Source organism: Propithecus coquereli, unplaced genomic scaffold, assembly GCF_000956105.1.
Source record: "Propithecus coquereli isolate 6110/MARCELLA unplaced genomic scaffold, Pcoq_1.0 Scaffold45, whole genome shotgun sequence".
In the NCBI taxonomy this organism is placed as follows: Eukaryota; Metazoa; Chordata; class Mammalia; order Primates; family Indriidae; genus Propithecus; species Propithecus coquereli.
In genome coordinates, this window is record NW_012150285.1 from 246,474 (window position 1) to 262,926 (window position 16,453).

Consider the following 16,453-nt stretch of genomic DNA (forward strand, 5'->3'; position numbering starts at 1 on the left):
AAAACGCACAAAAAAATGTGATGTGCCTGTATATAAAAGGATCTTAGAATAGTGCCTAGCTGTTGTTATCATGTATCAGGCACATGGTTTCAAAAAAATTGGACATATATTAAGATCTAATATATATTTCACCATCCAGGAATTTTCCCAAGATCATATTACAGAAAAATTTAAAGCCAGTTATCCTACTCTAACGCAGTTAGTTGATTTTATTTTCCTACTTTCTCTTTTTCCTAAGTATGTCTCTCTTGGACGTAGTTTTAATCACTGCAATATAGAAAAAAGCTTAATTTATAGCAGCATTGTGTTAACAGGAAAAGGATAATCCTGCTCTACTATTTGATGATCCAACTGAACTTAGAATATTAATTTCAGCCTGTTCATTACCATAATGCGCTGCAGTGGTTGGAAGGTTTCCAACAAAGATACTGGAAGGCCTTTAAACGGTAATGCCTAAGGGATCCAGGCAACCAGGAAGGGGTTGATCCCTTACAACGCTGAGATCCTCTGGCCCCAGCTTTTTCTCCTCTCCTGGTTAATGGCACTAGGCCCATTTGGGGCACCGCTTTGAGTTCCCCTGAGCCTCGAGGTCTCGGTCGGGGTGGGAGAAGTGGAAGAACAAGCCTTCTTCCAGACTATCGTTTGGCAGCCTGTGCCTGAGCTAATCTGGTTTGTTTTCAGGTCAGTGTCATTTTTAGGAGAGGGTTCGTTTCCTTTCCGGATCCGCCTCCCAACTCCTCTGAGTCCTTTGCCCCAAAGGACTTCGCCCTTTCTTTTGCAGCTGGACACCGTGGCACCATCTGCAAACCGACAACTCCGCAGAGGCCGGCGGCAAGAGTTACCCCACCTGCCTCGGCCTCTCAGGAGGTGTCTAGCAGGAGGCACCGTACCCCAGGCGGCCACGCGACGGTGAAGCAGACACCCGGGGGCTGCCAGCGGAGCGGCCCAGGTGCGTCGCCTTAGGGACAGAGCTGGCAAGTGCCAAGCTGGGACAACCAGAGCCGAGCCGGGAACGGCGTTTGCCCGAGCCGAGGCGGAAGCCGGAGCATTTGGGGGACGGGACTGCGGGAACCCGGAAACGCCTGGGCTGCACCAAGCTGGCGGCGGCGACGGCGGCGGGAACGGGTGGCGCTGCGGGTCAGCGGTCGCGGCGGACCGGGCGGGCTCGGCAGCGTGGGGCGCCCGGCGGAGCGGAGCCGCGGACCCCAGTGCGCGCAGCCGGCCGAGCTGCGCGGGAGGTGAGTTCTGAGCGCTCCCGGGGAGGCGCGGACGCCTGGAGGCCAGCGGCTGCAGGGCGGCCCGGGCAGCTCCCTGAGGAGCAGGAGGAGACGTGCGCCGGGGCTGCTGTGAAGTCTGTGTGGCGAAGGGCACGGTGTCGAAGACCCGTAGTATAGTACCAGCTAAATTGGGGTGGGAGCAGGTGAGGTGACACGTTGTAACTGCGATGAACGACGAGTGGAATGTGCTGGGTGGAGGAGGAAAAAGGGCCTGAGAGGGGTGTGTCAGGCGAATGAAAGCGGCAGTGTGCGCCTCGGTGCGGGACGTGCAGAGCGGAACGACAGTGGGCAGACTGGCGGTCAGTCGCTCCTTCAGCGAACGTCCCTGGAGCTCCGGCTCCGCGTGCAGCCCTGCGGTAGGCGCGGATCCCCCGGCCCAGGACCTCGCGCTCCAGAAGCCGCGGGGACTTCCAAGAATGGAAAGGCTGCCCTCGGTAAGGCTGGTGTGGACAAGGTCTGTCTGAGGCGGGGCGAGATTCCCGTCGGAGCGGGGCGTGTGTGTTGCGGGGGAAGGTGGCAGATTTTAGTGAACATATTTATTTAAACCAACTACAGCACCTCTCAGTTCAGGAAGGTTAGTGCAAATCACAGAATGTTAAATATAGTAATGGGCCTTGCTTTAGGAAACGGCTTCTGTTTCATTGCTTTATAGTAGAAGACTGACTCTTTTATTATGTCCTCTTAAATGCTGTGTTTGAAAAGTAAATCTTTTTATTTTTAAAATCAGCGTTAGACTTTGGTAGTTAAAGATGAAATTTGGTACAGTTTCTAACTTGGCGCTTTTACTCACTTTCACTGGTAAACGAAGTTCTGTTCCTTTAAGGGAATAACTTTCTGATCCTGACTTTCCTCCTAAGTGTTGATTCTACTCCTTCAGCATCTCAGGCTTAGTTTGTCCCTTTTTCATTCCCACCACCTCTGTGCTAAATAGCCTTTCTTTCCTCTTATTTGCATTGTAGCGATAACTTCCCAGCTGGACTTGTTGCCCTCAGCCCAGCCCCCTTCCAGTCACTCTCCTCAATTTTGCTTTGTAAAGACAAAGGTCTTTATGCCATTCTCTGCCCGTTCTTGTCTCACAAATACCCAGTGACTCTGTTGGCTCCAGAATAAATTTTAAATTATTTAGGGAGGCATTTAAAGCCCTTCAAAATTTGAGTCTGTCCCTGGCTCCAATAAAATCAGTATGGTCCTTTTATCTTTTAAATTATTATTTTATCCCACATACTCTATTTTTTAGCCAAACTGGAGTCATTAATTTGAATTGTAATTTCTGAACATGCTGTATACCTACTTGCCTTGGTCTTTACTTACATGCTTTCTTCCTACAAGGAAAGTCTTTCTTACTGTCTTGTAGAAATTCTACTTACTCTTCAATGCCTGAAATGCCACCTCTTTCTTACGAAGCTTTTTGAAATATGTGAGTCCAGAACATTTTTTTTCTCTTGTGTGCTGGCCTTTATAAATCTTACAATACTTGTTAAATTTGCATCATATCATGGTTGCTTGAGAATTTTATTATCCCTACTAGAATGTAAGCTTTCTAAGGAAAGTAATTATACCTTTTAAGGTTTTTAGCACATGAGTATTTGAGCACATCATGATATATTAGACTCTTTTTTTTTTTTTTTTTTTTGAGACAGAGTCTCACTCTTTTGCCCGGGCTAGAGTGCCGTGGCGTCAGCCTAGCTCACAGCAACCTCAAACTCCTGGACTCAAGCGATCCTCCTGCCTCAGCCTCCCGAGTAGCTGCGACTACAGGCATGCACCACCATGCCAGGCTAATTTTTTCTATATATTTTTAGTTGTCTGATTAATTTCTTTCTATTTTTAGTAGAGACGGGATCTCCCTCTTGCTCAAGCTGGTCTCGAACTCCTGAGCTCAAACAATCCGCCCGCCTCGGCCTCCCAGAGTGCTAGGATTACAGGCGTGAGCCACCGCGCTGGCCTAGACTCTTAATAAACATTTGTTACGTTAAATCATATAGTGAAACAATCAAAGTCTGTTACAGTACTCCCAGAGACAAGATTAACTCTTGAGTTGTAGTATAACATTACTATAGATTTTTATTAATAACCTTATAATTGAAGGTGCTTTTCTATTCCATGTTTTAGTACCTCATTTGATTCTGGTAATAAATCTTTGAGTGGGGACAGTTATTATCACCTACATTTTATACATAATATTGAAGGTCAGACAAGTCAAATAATTTGCCCCAGGCCCTACATACACTCCTTAGGCTGCCTCAATTTTATGTCTATCTATCTATATACACACACACACACACACACATATATATTATTATTATTATTATTATTATTATTATTGATAACAGGTCTCACTGTATCCCCCAGGCTGGTCTTGGATTCCTGGGCTCAAGCTATTCTCACATCTCAGCCTCCTGGGTGCCCGCCACTGTGCCCAGTTTGCCTCAGTTATATTTGAAATGGATATAATTTATATCCTCAAACATGTCTTTTACTTAGTAGGAACTCAGTATGTTGAATGAATGACTGGATAAATAATAGAATGAAGGGAAATAATCTCAGTTGTAAACCTAATCTTATAATCCAGTAGCTGTGAAGTATATCTTTTACACTTCTTTCCCTTTCCTGAAAATTTTAGAGAATGAAGTTTCTATTTGATGTTAATCAACTGTAGAATTTTTTTTTTGGTGGAATTGCCAGAAATTTAGAGTATTAATAATTTGTAGACCTGTCGGGGTAACTGAAATGGCTTGAACATCATCAAACTGGCAGTTAATGTGTCATTTGTGGATATGAATTAATTAATATGAATTGGTAGCCTAACATTAGATTTTAATCCTCACAAAAGCAATTGTATGCTAAATACATTCAATTTAATTATCCATTAATGAAGGAGTATAATGGTTATATATTTTTAACACATTGCCACTCTAGAAAAAAAATTTTTTCCTTAGGGCCATGGTGTTTTATTATGAAAATAGAGTAAAAATTTTGAAAACAGAGTGATCCTTTCTAATTTAATGAAAAACAAAATTTTTGACTTCTATTCATTTAATCTGTTTTTATAATTGATTTGTAAATATTAATTGTAACAATAAGAACATCAACAAGTAAGATTTTTATGAACCAACTGCAGGGTTTTGCCCGGGTTTTGCTTCATGAGGCCCAGGCTCAAAACTAGCATGAGTTAAATACAACTCACATGGTAGTTAATGTGTTAATCATTGTTTTTTTAATGTGTTTTGTTATGTAAATTTTAGAGTGTTTGGTATATAAATATGAGAATGACTTTAGAAGCTAGAATGTTACTTAGCTTCTCTACCCAAACTGCCTAGCCAGAACTCTTACTAGTTTATCATCTGTTTTGGAGATACCATCTCAAATGGAAACAAAGAACCAGTTTAAGATAAGTTACTGTATGTTCAGAGATAAGAATTTTAATTGAAAAGGTATGCTAGGTCAGGTAGCATAGTAAAAATTAGAGTTAAGGTGAAGCTGGAATTTTTAGGTCACTTCAGATAAAATACTAAGAAATAAGTTCATTCCACATAGGACTTTAAGGACTTTATATCTACTCTGCCTGGTTTTTTGTGTGAAAATTGAATAAGAAGCTTTTTTCTAAATTCGTATGTGCTATAAAGCCAATTTCAAACAGCATTTCTAGTAGCATTTTCTATCATGAGCAGGTCTTATAAAGGTATTCAATGAATAAGGCATTATAGTATAATAACCACTTTATCTGATTCATATTCTTCATAACCACCCTATGAGTTACATACTATTATTTATCCCCATTTTATAGATGAGGGAGAGACAGAGAGGTTAAGTAATTTGCTGTAGTTAAGTGGTGAAGACAGAATGTAAACTCAGTCTGAGACCAGAGGCATACTCTTGTATACTGTGGTGACTGACCCTCTAATATTTAGACATGCTTAACCACAGGCTTTACTGCAAAAACCATGGATTTTGACTGAAAGAAGTCTTAGTTAATATCTGAGCTCTGACATGTTATGCAAGGTAACCCATACACTTAATATCTCAGAACTTAAGTTTCTTAATCTGTGAAATGAATGATATTTTTACAGATTAAATGAAATTTAAAGGAGATAATGCTTGTAATTCAGCTAGCACAGTGTTTGACATGGTGTAGGTGTTAAAGTTTCTTCTATTAATTTAATTTCTCTTGTGTAGGTACAGTTATTAGAAAATATTTAATGACAACCAGTTTTCGATTCGCATCTGTCTTTTACGTATTACACAGAGAGATTTATAAAAAGATCATTCTCCCCTTCTGAGGATTTACATATTGTGTAGTTTATTTATCCTTTTATAAATCCAACTTAGAATAAATGCCTGCTATACAACAGGCGCTGGTAAGGAGATGCAGGAAATATGATAATAAAGAAGGAAGTGTATGTATGTCAACAAGTTAGTCTGATAAAATTTATGAGTGCTAGTATAAAAGATACACGCAAGAATGCATGGGAGTTTAATAGAAGGAAGGATTCAGTCTGATTGGAAGACTTAGGAAACTTCACTAATAGGAGACCTATATTTTGAGTTCAGTAAGATATGTAGACATTCTAAAGGTAGAGAGGGAGGAAGAGCTTTTTTTAAAAGAGGAATATTTGTTCAGAGAATGTGTGGAAGAATGTGTTTGAGACAGGTAATAGTTTATGGCAAGAAATTTAGGTTAGGACCAGATTATGAGGGCTGTTCTATGTGAGGGAGTTTGGACTCTATCCTCTGTTTGGTAAGGAGTCCATTAAACTTTACAGAGGGAAAGAATGTGATCAGATCTATATTTTATTAAGATATCTGCTGTATAGAATATAGATTAGAGTCAGGAGAGTCTGAAGCCTGTCCGCATCAGTTAGGAGGCAAAGTGACATGAGACTTGAACAGTAAATACTGAATAAACATAATTAATGTATATTCATATTCTATATAGTTTAAGCTTATAGTTTATATCAACTTCTAGTAATATAGGTTTACTTAGGAGTGGTTGCAATTTCATGTTTAGAAAGGGTGATGGTTAAAAAAAACTACACAGCATTTGAATTCTAATATTGGAATCTTGTCCTTAGGGGAGGGTGCTAATCTTCCATTAATTATCTAAGCACAGTCAACAGCTAGGATTAAAAAAAAATCCTCAACAATTTGTCAGACCATAAATCCATAAAAATCTGCTCATTCTATATGTTTTATTAAGTTTCAGTTAAATTATTTTCACATTTTTCTAAAATTTTATCATTTATGAATGCTATGAAGAAAACGTTTTATGGCCTCTCACCTATTAGGTTTATCCTCAGGCTGAATTAAATAGCTAAACATTGGCCAGGCTCGGTGGCTCACGCCGTAATCCTAGCACTCTGGGAGGCCGAGGCGGGCGGATTGTTTGAGCTCAGGAGTTCGAGACCAGCCTGAGCAAGAGCGAGACCCCGTCTCTACTAAAAAAAAAAGAAAAAAGAAAGAAATTATCTGGACAACTAAAATATAATAGAAAAAATTAGCCGGGCATGGTGGCGCATGCCTGTAGTCCTAGCTACTCGGAGGCTGGGGCAGTAGGATCGCTTGAGCCCAGGAGTTTGAGGTTGCTGTGAGCTAGGCTAACGCCACGGCACTCACTCTAGCCAGGGCAACAGAGTGAGACTGTCTCAAAAAAAAACCAAACAAACGAAAAAAATAGCTAAACATTATTCTTAACCTTGTATGCTTTAATACCTAAACATTTGAAAAATCATTGGGAAATGCTGGAACCTTGTTATTAATGTTAGTACTTGGGGAGCAACTCTGTCTTATAGAATGATTACGTTATGTTCGAATTTCTGCATATAGGTAGATGTATTTCAGATCGCATGTTTTGACACGTACGTAGTATATCTGAGACTGGGCAATACATTAAAGGAGTCAACTTGAATAGTCTACTATGAAAGCTTAAAATTGGGAATTTTTTCCTAGCTCATAAGCTTTATATCTGATTATATTACTATTATAATACTATTATATTACTATTTCAAGTTATAAAAACAGTGACAATATCGACAATCTGTATGTTCTCTTGCCTTTTCTTTTTTTTTTTTTGAGACAGGGTCTCACTCTGTTGTTTGGGCTAGAGTGCAGTAGCGTGATTGTAGCTCACTGCAATCTCAAACTCCTGGGTTCGAGTGATCCTTCTGCCTTAGCCTCCTGAGTAGCTGGGACTAGAGGTGCGTGCTACCACTCCTGGCTAATTTTTCTATTTTTTTGTAGAGATGAGGTCTTGCTCTTCTTCAGGCTGGTCTTAAACTCCTGGCCTCAAGCAGTCCTCCTGCGTTGGCCTTCCAAAGTGCTAGGATTACAGGCGTGAGCCACCACACCTGGCCTCTTTTGCCTTTTATTTCTTTTAAAATAGCAAAGAAATTGATGTTTTCTAAAATAAGCAGTAGTAGAAGTATTACTTTGTGACATTGGTCAAGTCCTTACCTTCCCTATGGAAATATTATTATTAAACATTAAGTTTTGTGAACAAAGTGGATAGGCTTTGGCTTTTCAATGAGAGAAGATTACTAGTGTAATTTCTTTCATTTGGTATCTTTGTTTTGTTACTGAGTTAGGCATTTACTTAAAAAAATTTTTTTGAGTGCATACTATGTGCAGTGATTGTTCTAGACATTCTTCACTATAACCCAGTTTTCCTAATAAGTGATTTTTTTTTAAGTATGGGAACTTAATTTTAACCAATCTTTCTCTGAAACATATTTAATGCTTTCTGCTTGAATAGACCTGTAATAGAGAACAATTAGATTTTTAAAAAATACAGGCTTATATTCTTATATTAATTTTCTGTGGCTGCTATAACAAATTACCACAAATTTGGTGGCTTAAAACAACAGCAATTTATTCTCTCACAGTTCTAGAGGCCAGAAATCCAAAACCAGTATCACTGGGCTGAAATCAAATTGTCAGCAGGGCCTCACTCCCTCTGATGGCTCTAGGAGAGTATCCATTCCTTTCTTCCAGCTTCTGGCACCTACATCACTAATCTTCAAAGCCAGCACCTTTAAATCTTTCTGTGCTCCATATTCATATTGCCTTCTTCTCTTGTGTGTCTGTATTCTCTTCTTTTTTTTTTTTTTTTAAATTTTTCCGGCTTTATTGAGGTATAATTGACAAATAAAAATTGTATGTATACAAGGTGTACAATGTGATGATTTAAGCTACGTATACATTGTGACATGATTACCTCAATCAAATTAATTAACAAATCCATCATGACACATAGTTACCATTTGTATGTGTTTGCGGAGGGGTCAGGATGTTTAGGACTACTCTTCTTAGCAAATTTCAAGTAAATAATACAGTATTATTAACTACAATTACTGTCTTAGCCCATTTTTTATTGCTATAAAGGAACTTGGGGCTGGGTAATTTATAAAGAAAAGAAGCTGTACAAGAAGCATGGCATTCAACATCTGCTTCTGGTGAGGGCTTTAGGCTGCATCTACTCATGGCAGAAGGTAGAGGGGAGCCAGTGTGTGCAGAGATCACATGGCAAGAGAAGGGGGAGGTGCCCTACTCTTTTTAACAACCAGCTCTCGTGGGAACTAATAGAGCTAGAACTCACTCATCACTGTGAGGACAGCACCAAGTCATTCATGAAGGATCTGCCCCCATGACCCAAATACCTCCCATTAGGCCCCATCTCCAACATTGAGGATCAAATTTCGACATGAGATTTGGAGACATCAAATGTCCAAACCATAGCAGTCACCATGCTATACTAGATCCCCATGTATTCCCCTCTTCTGTCTGTCTCTTATAAGCACACTTGTGATGGCACTTAGGGTCCACCCAGATAATCTAGGATAATCTTCCCATATCAAGATCCTTAATTTTATCTGCAAAATACCCCTTTTAAATAAGGTAGTGTTTACAGGTTCTAGGGATTAGAACCTGATATCTTTGGGGGCTGTTATTCAGCCTAATTCAATCCTCAAGTGTATTTGATGTACGAGGATACAGAGATTATAAAAATATATAGAATATAGGATCCTGAGATCCTGTAGTTATTATACAAACTCAATTTACTTTTTACTTCAGCCTACAATGTAATCAGACTTTAGATTTGGTTTTCAGAAATGTTGACTCTGCTGCTAAATGAGAAGTGGTTTTGTTTTAGAGCAGTTATAGAAGCTTTCTGATTCCTTGCCTGGACCTTGGGCTGTGAATTGAGGGCCTCGGGTTCATTATTTTCTTTCTCCAAGTTTTTTAGCTGACTTACAAGTCATCAGTGAACAACACCCTTATATCCTATTTCCAATAAAATGTCTGTGTCAGCAACTATTTGATCGCCCAACGCCTTATCTTGATTATAGATGTCTACAGGTGAAAATTTAATTTTACCTCTGCATGATGAACTACCAGTGTTTCCTTTACCAAAGGCCCTAAATTCAAATCTAAAGTCTGATTTGAATAAAGGTCAAAGAGGAGAGTATTGGAGGATTACTGAAAAGTCACTAAACAGCCCTCCTAAAGCACTGCTATATGTAAAGTCAGAGATTTCAAAAGAATCTAGGAAGCTGGCCACGTCCTGCTGCTAGCATAGGAATCATGAAACACCGCTGGTGGGAAAGTTTGTGGAAAGCTGTCACCTCTGCATAGCATCTTTCTATATTCTCAGTCGAGACTCTGGTGGAGGGCCTGGGCCCACTGTTGCTCAGTAGGGTCAGGAGTTGAGAAGAAGAGCTGACCTACAGCAGGGAAGAGTGAAAATAAACTGGAACCTGCCAGCACTTTTGTTTCTATCTCACCACATTTAACTCTGACAATCTTCAGAGAGTAATGGCTGTTGCTTCACTTCTGCCTTCTAAATCTTGTGCAGATTTTGTTTAGCCAGTTCTAACCCAGTCCATGCAGAGAAGGGGTTTCTGGGAAATGTTTGAGTTTAACCAAGTTGACCAAGTATAATATAAGGTACCATAATTTCCCTTTAATGTTTCCCTGTTGTACCCTGTATTTTCCTGTCATAGCAGTTTACACACTTATACCATTTCTTGAATTATTTGAATAAGTGTCTTTCGTGCTAGAGAATAAGCTCTATGGAGAAACAGATTGTCTTGTTCATCATTATGTACCCATTGCTCATCACAGTGCCTGACCATAGTGTGTCTTAAATATTTGATGGCTGATTGCCACTTGGAGAGTTGCATGATACCTGCACTTTTTTACTTCTGTCCCCAGTCATCTTAGTTATGAACCTTTACTAATGGTCAGTGCCTGTGGTCCCTACCTGGCTTTTACACTAGTCTTTGTTCTTTGTAGAATGCCTTTTACTCCTGCATTTAGCTGTAAGTAGTGGGTAATGACCACAGCAGAAAGTGGTAAAGCAGAATAGTATGGGCCTGGGGAAATGGGAAAGTGGGAAGCACCACACATTGGAAGGGGATCTTAGAGATATACTTACTAGGTCATTTTGTTTTCCAAATCACTGACTTTCTGTAGAGTACCATAATACTTAACAATTTTTATCTAAAAATAAGAATGCATATAGGTTTTATATTTGTATAGTTGAAGAAATATTTGAATGCTACTTGTTTTACTTGAATGTGGGAATGAAAATTCTGCAGTCTGAAAGAACAAGTTAAAAATTGACAGTGCTGTAACTTACATACATGTGATATTGTCTTATGTAAACAGACACCTGACACCTTGAGGAAGAAAGGAAAGGAGAAACAATGAAGAGTTGTTCAACTTATAATGTAATAGGAACCTGTAGGTGGTAAAGAATTGGTTGTTAAGTGTTGTTGAGCAAGATTTTGCTTTTCTTAACCACTTAAGAGGGAACTAATTAGTGGAGGTTATTGTTTATATCATAGAAACAGAACTATAGTGTAAATTACTTTCTATTCATTTTTTTCACTTATGTAAAAAATAAGATTTTTTTGATTTTCCACAGGATTATTGTGGATTTCAAGTACAGCATATTGTTGCTCTTTTTCTTGAGTACTGTATCTACTTCTGAGGTAGTTAGAAAAGAAGATATATAAACCCCAGTGTGAAAAGTACAGTCAGTTGTGATGAAGGTAATTTGTCACTATTTAGTGTACAGTTACAGGTTATAGTTTTACAATTTTGGCATCATGGAAGATAATGGACAAAAAATTACGACTGGGCTCAACATTGCTGTATGTATTTACTTTTTCTGTTCATTTACTTGGAAAAACCTTGTTTGTTTTTTACACCAGTAGTTATTTCTGACTAGTATACAATGTTTATTTGCATAGCACTTTATAATTTGTATGTTTTCATAATACTCTACTATGTCATTAACCTCTAATAGACTAATGTACTAAGGAAGTATATTTCAGAACTAGTGTTTAGAAACTATAAATATAGCTCATTCTAAAAATTACAACTTAGAAATTTAGCCTTTTCATTTTACAATAGGAGGAAAATTGATTTACAGAATATCTTAGATACTGGGTAATATTTTAAAAGATATATACATTTTATTACAGTTTTAAAACATCGACTAAGCATTTAGTTTTTTAGAACTTTTAGTGGCTAGAGACATATCAGCAAAATATGGATATTGACTTAGAATGATAGCCTTTATACACAGACCTAAAGATTATATAGACTATACATTGGTAAATCACTGGAGTAAGTGTAGCAATACTGATTTTCGGATTTTCCTACAAGGACCTATTCTATCTTTGAAAAGATGAATATCAATTATTAGTATATGGTGTTTTGAATATTTCGGAACTTGGTGCATGTCTGTAATGCATTTAATGATGGTATAAATGACTAATTTCTCAATTATCTTGATTAATTTGGGGGTAAGAGTGGTGGTAGTGTGCATTAATGATACATATACATTATGTAATATGTATTTTAAAACATTTAAACTTGTAAAGTTACTCAGAATTGGCTGATAAAGCTTTGTAAAGTAAGGATATTTGGGAGCTACTTTAATAAAAATGAGGGTAATTAGCATATCAAATGTATTATAGCTTCTAGTGTGTTTGGAAACCTTTTTTCCTTAAGACTATTAAATTATTACTGACAATATCTTTGAATTTGAAATAAACTTACTAATATTTTTTATATAAAATGCAAAAGTAAATTCTAACCAAGCCATCATCCAAACTCATCAAATACAAATGAACAGAGCTTAGATGAATGAAGTTTTTTGGTTCATTTTTCCCCTGAGAGGTGAAAAGACACCTAATAATTCAGAGGAAAAGTAGCAATTAGAAAGCAAATACAAGATCTAGTAGGATGACTAACCAAATCCTGAAATATTCCTGTGCATAAGAATGTAAAGAACTTTTAGAAGTACTCACAGTGTGATTGTTGTATCAAATCAGTGTGTTTGTAGTATATATACTTATATGTAAAGATTATAATTATATATTGTTATTATATAATAGTTTACTATATGTTATATATTACTAACTATACTCTAAGTTTACAATTTGCAAATTTAGACGTAACTTTTAGAAGAAAGGTGAAATTAAATTAATAGAATCGTGTGTGTGTGTGTGTGTGTGTGTGTGTGTGTGTATGTATATGTGTATGAATTGGAAGTGTGTGTGTATGTATGTGTGTATGTATATGTGTATGAACTGTGTTAGAACTGGAAGAGAGGGGATGAAGAGACTTTGGTTAATGGGTACAAAAATACAATTAGGTAAAATAAATAAGTTCTAGTATCCAATAATATGGTAGAAAAATTATAGTTAACAATAATTTATTGTATATTTCAAAATAGCTAGAAGAGAAGAATTTTCCCAACACAAAGAAGAGATAAATATTTGTGGTGATGGATATCCTGATCATCCTGATTTGATCATTATACATTGTATACATGTATCAAAATATTACATGTACCCCCAAAATATATGGAACTATGAGATATCAATAAAAAACAAACAATAAGAACTGGAAAAGACCTGAGAAATTATATAAAATATTAAATTTTAGAAAAATATTTCTTCCAGTTGTCATATACAAAAAGAAAAATAGCTTAAAAATACATGAGGTTTATGTAATATTTAGAAGCTACTTCTTGAAAAATTTTAAGATATAAAAAGGAAAAGAAAAAGGTCCTAAATGTTCATCAGTAGGAGAAAGAGTAAATAAAAAGGTCCATTCATTTGATGGTACATTATAGAGTTGTTAGTAGCAATGAACTCGGTCTATAAATCAACACAGATGGCAAAGCAATGCTGAATAAAATAAGAAAAATGCCAAATAATGTACATAGTTTGATGCTATGTATGTATATTAAAATATTTAGGGCTTATAAGTATACCTATATACATATGTAAAAATTTAAAAAGTACATTGCAAATATATACTCCAAATTGATGATAATTGATTTCTCTGGGGGAAGAGGAAAGGAATAGGACTTGGAGTTGTGGATTAAAGAGGACTTTGACTTTAGTTGTAATTTTATACTGTCAACCTTAATAACAAGATTCAGGCAATATGATTAAGTATTGAGTTTCTTTGAGCACAAAGTTTGAGGATAGCCACCTGGAGGACATAGACTCTAAAAAGATGGGATCAGTGCTCTGAAGTGTAGAGGTTTGAGGGTTGTTTATATAGGAAGGGTCTGGGGAAAGTTAACAAGATTACATCATACATTCCGTACATGGTTAATATGTAGTTACAGCAATCTGATTGGTTATAAGCAGTGTTTCTTTTTGGGGGAAAGGTATATTTAATATTCAACATTAAGGATGTTGAATAGTCAAGGGGTCTTTTATCTCAGTCTAGGGGGCTTCTATCTCAGAGCCATCTGGTCTGAGCTGGGAACTAAGGAAATAAGGAAGGAAATTCATCTATAACAAGAGGTCTGTAATTAATAGGTCAGACTCCCTGACTTGGTCTCCAAAGTCAATCTTCCTCAGGGGCTAATAACTTTTAGAAGCCCAAAATAGGCTATCTTTTTATTCTCACAATACTTAGTAATATCATTTTAAATTTTCTACATTTTTCACATTAAGAATATGCTACTTTTTAAAGTAAATAAAGTATAAATGCTATTTTTAAAAAACAGAACAAACAAAAACAAAGAAAAGCCATCAGAACGAAGTAGTGTCATTTACCTAGTAATCAAGAAGAATGTATTTTTCAGGTCTTAGCTGTTAAGGTGAAAGTTGGGACATCTAACTTCTGACCCTGTTATAAATCTGAGAGCTCCCTGAGTAGGGTCAGGGAGCTTAGTAACTAGGCTCCTTAAAGGAATGTGGGCAGTAATTTGTTGACTGGTTTTTGACAATAAATCATAAAAACATGAGGTTTTTGACAGTAAATTGAATGAGGCTACATACGTGAAAGCTTCTTCTTGATTTATTCATGTGTAAGTTTCTTGTAGGAAATTTTTATGAAACAAAGAGTAACCTGGAAATGAGGATTGGAGACACCTGAAAGGATAAAAGGAAATTAGCCAGTAAGAGGAAAAAAAATGTAGAAAGGACTGAAATTAAATCTAAAACATGAAATTGTTTTACATTTTTTTTCAGTTATAATGGGAACACATCATAGACTTTCAAATGAAGAAGCAATATTCTTATAAATTATAAAAGTGGAAGATAATCTTTGTTCTGACTGACTTTGTATTTATGGATTTACTGTGCATTTATAATAAGTATTAAGTAACTAAACTTAACACTTAGTTTTACCTATACTGTGTTCCAAAACCAAGATATGTATTTGTATAATCTTAGAAATACTAGCATCTTTATTATTTTCATTTTGAGCTTATTCTGCCGTTAGACAGAATAAGTTAAATTATTCTTTATAGGTAATCTGGTGCAAATGATTATTTGCATATATTCTACTTTCCAACTTTTTAAAAAATATACATTATAATAGACTAAGAGCATTAATCAGAACTGTATTGTCATGGTGAATGTTTATATTGATGCTAATGTTTGGAAATGGAAAAGCGGAATTGTAAAAGTATACCTTGGCTTAGAAACTGACTTTTACATTTTCGTTTGAAAAGAAGTTAGAGCATTGCTGTTATAATAGGTACATCATGGTATTGGTTGCTCAGAATAAACAAAAGGCTTCCTTGAACACATTTGAAATCATTGTTTGACATTTTCCAGGAGAATTAGATGCCTCTGCCAAATATAGGTTGCTGGCAGCTTACTCTGCTTCCATATAGAGAAAAGAATGTCCTGGAATTTTACAGTAGCATATGGGGGGCCAGGGAGCCTGATACTTAACCATGTAAACTGGTGTTTCCAAATACTAGTCATACTAGTGACATTGAACAAGTCATCTAACTTCTTTATTCACTATTTTCTTCATTTTTAAAATGAAGAGATTGGTTGATTTTTAAAGAATCTTCTACCTCTAAAATGCTGTAATTTTATTTCACATTAGGATTCTTTTGGTATTGCAGATTTACAAAAATGAGATAGATGATTGATAAAGAAGTCTATGTATTCCTTTCTTTAAGCTTGATCCTTTATATGTAACAAAGAGATGTATTATTCAATTTTTGTCTCTGAAATTCAAATGAAATGCTTATGATCATTTTCCCCAATAATTATGTATATGTGTGTGTGTTTGTATATATATATATATATACTCACATACATGTACAGTGGTAAATATATTTCACCATTAAAAATTTTCTTCTTATATTCATGGTGCTGCATTGTGTTTAGGATATATTCAGCTGAGGGTAGGAATTGCCAAATTTAGTAAGCTAGACTTTGTGCCTTCAAGAATAGGTCTCTCTGTAACCATGGTACTTAGCCTAGTGTAGGCACTAAATAATGATTTTTGAATCTGTTTGAATATATTATATGCTATTACAATAATTAGGAATTAAGAAAAAAAGGATCATGTATAGAACCATAAACTGTGGTAGCTTTGTAGCTTGGTTGTGAGAGCTCTAAAGATATATACTGTAAAAGGGTTCATATTCAAAGAATTTGAGGTGGGAGATGGAATCATGGAAAAGATAGAGGTGGGGTGAAGAACAGACTTAAAGAATGTCCTTGGCATTAATCCAAAGAAATCAGAGCCAGAATCAAAGCTCTGAGGAAGGCCTGGCGAGGAATGTTACTATTTGGTATGTCCTCAATTTTTAATTTTAAAAATCAATTTTATTGAGTTTTAATTTACATATAATAAAATGTACTGATTTTTTTTTTTTTTTTTTTTTGAGACAGAGTCTC

General features: G+C 36.5%; 1 protein-coding gene across 1 annotated transcript in view; it reads left to right on the plus strand.

The window, feature by feature from the left end:
- The first annotated feature begins 795 nt into the window (after positions 1–795).
- The window catches only part of SLC35A3 (solute carrier family 35 (UDP-N-acetylglucosamine (UDP-GlcNAc) transporter), member A3), a 49,795-nt gene continuing 34,137 nt past the window's right edge, over positions 796–16,453 (plus strand). Inside the window, exon 1 of the mRNA XM_012654865.1 lies at positions 796–1,238. The gene's annotated coding sequence lies outside the window, so the exon portion shown is untranslated. The remainder of the gene's footprint in view (positions 1,239–16,453) is intronic.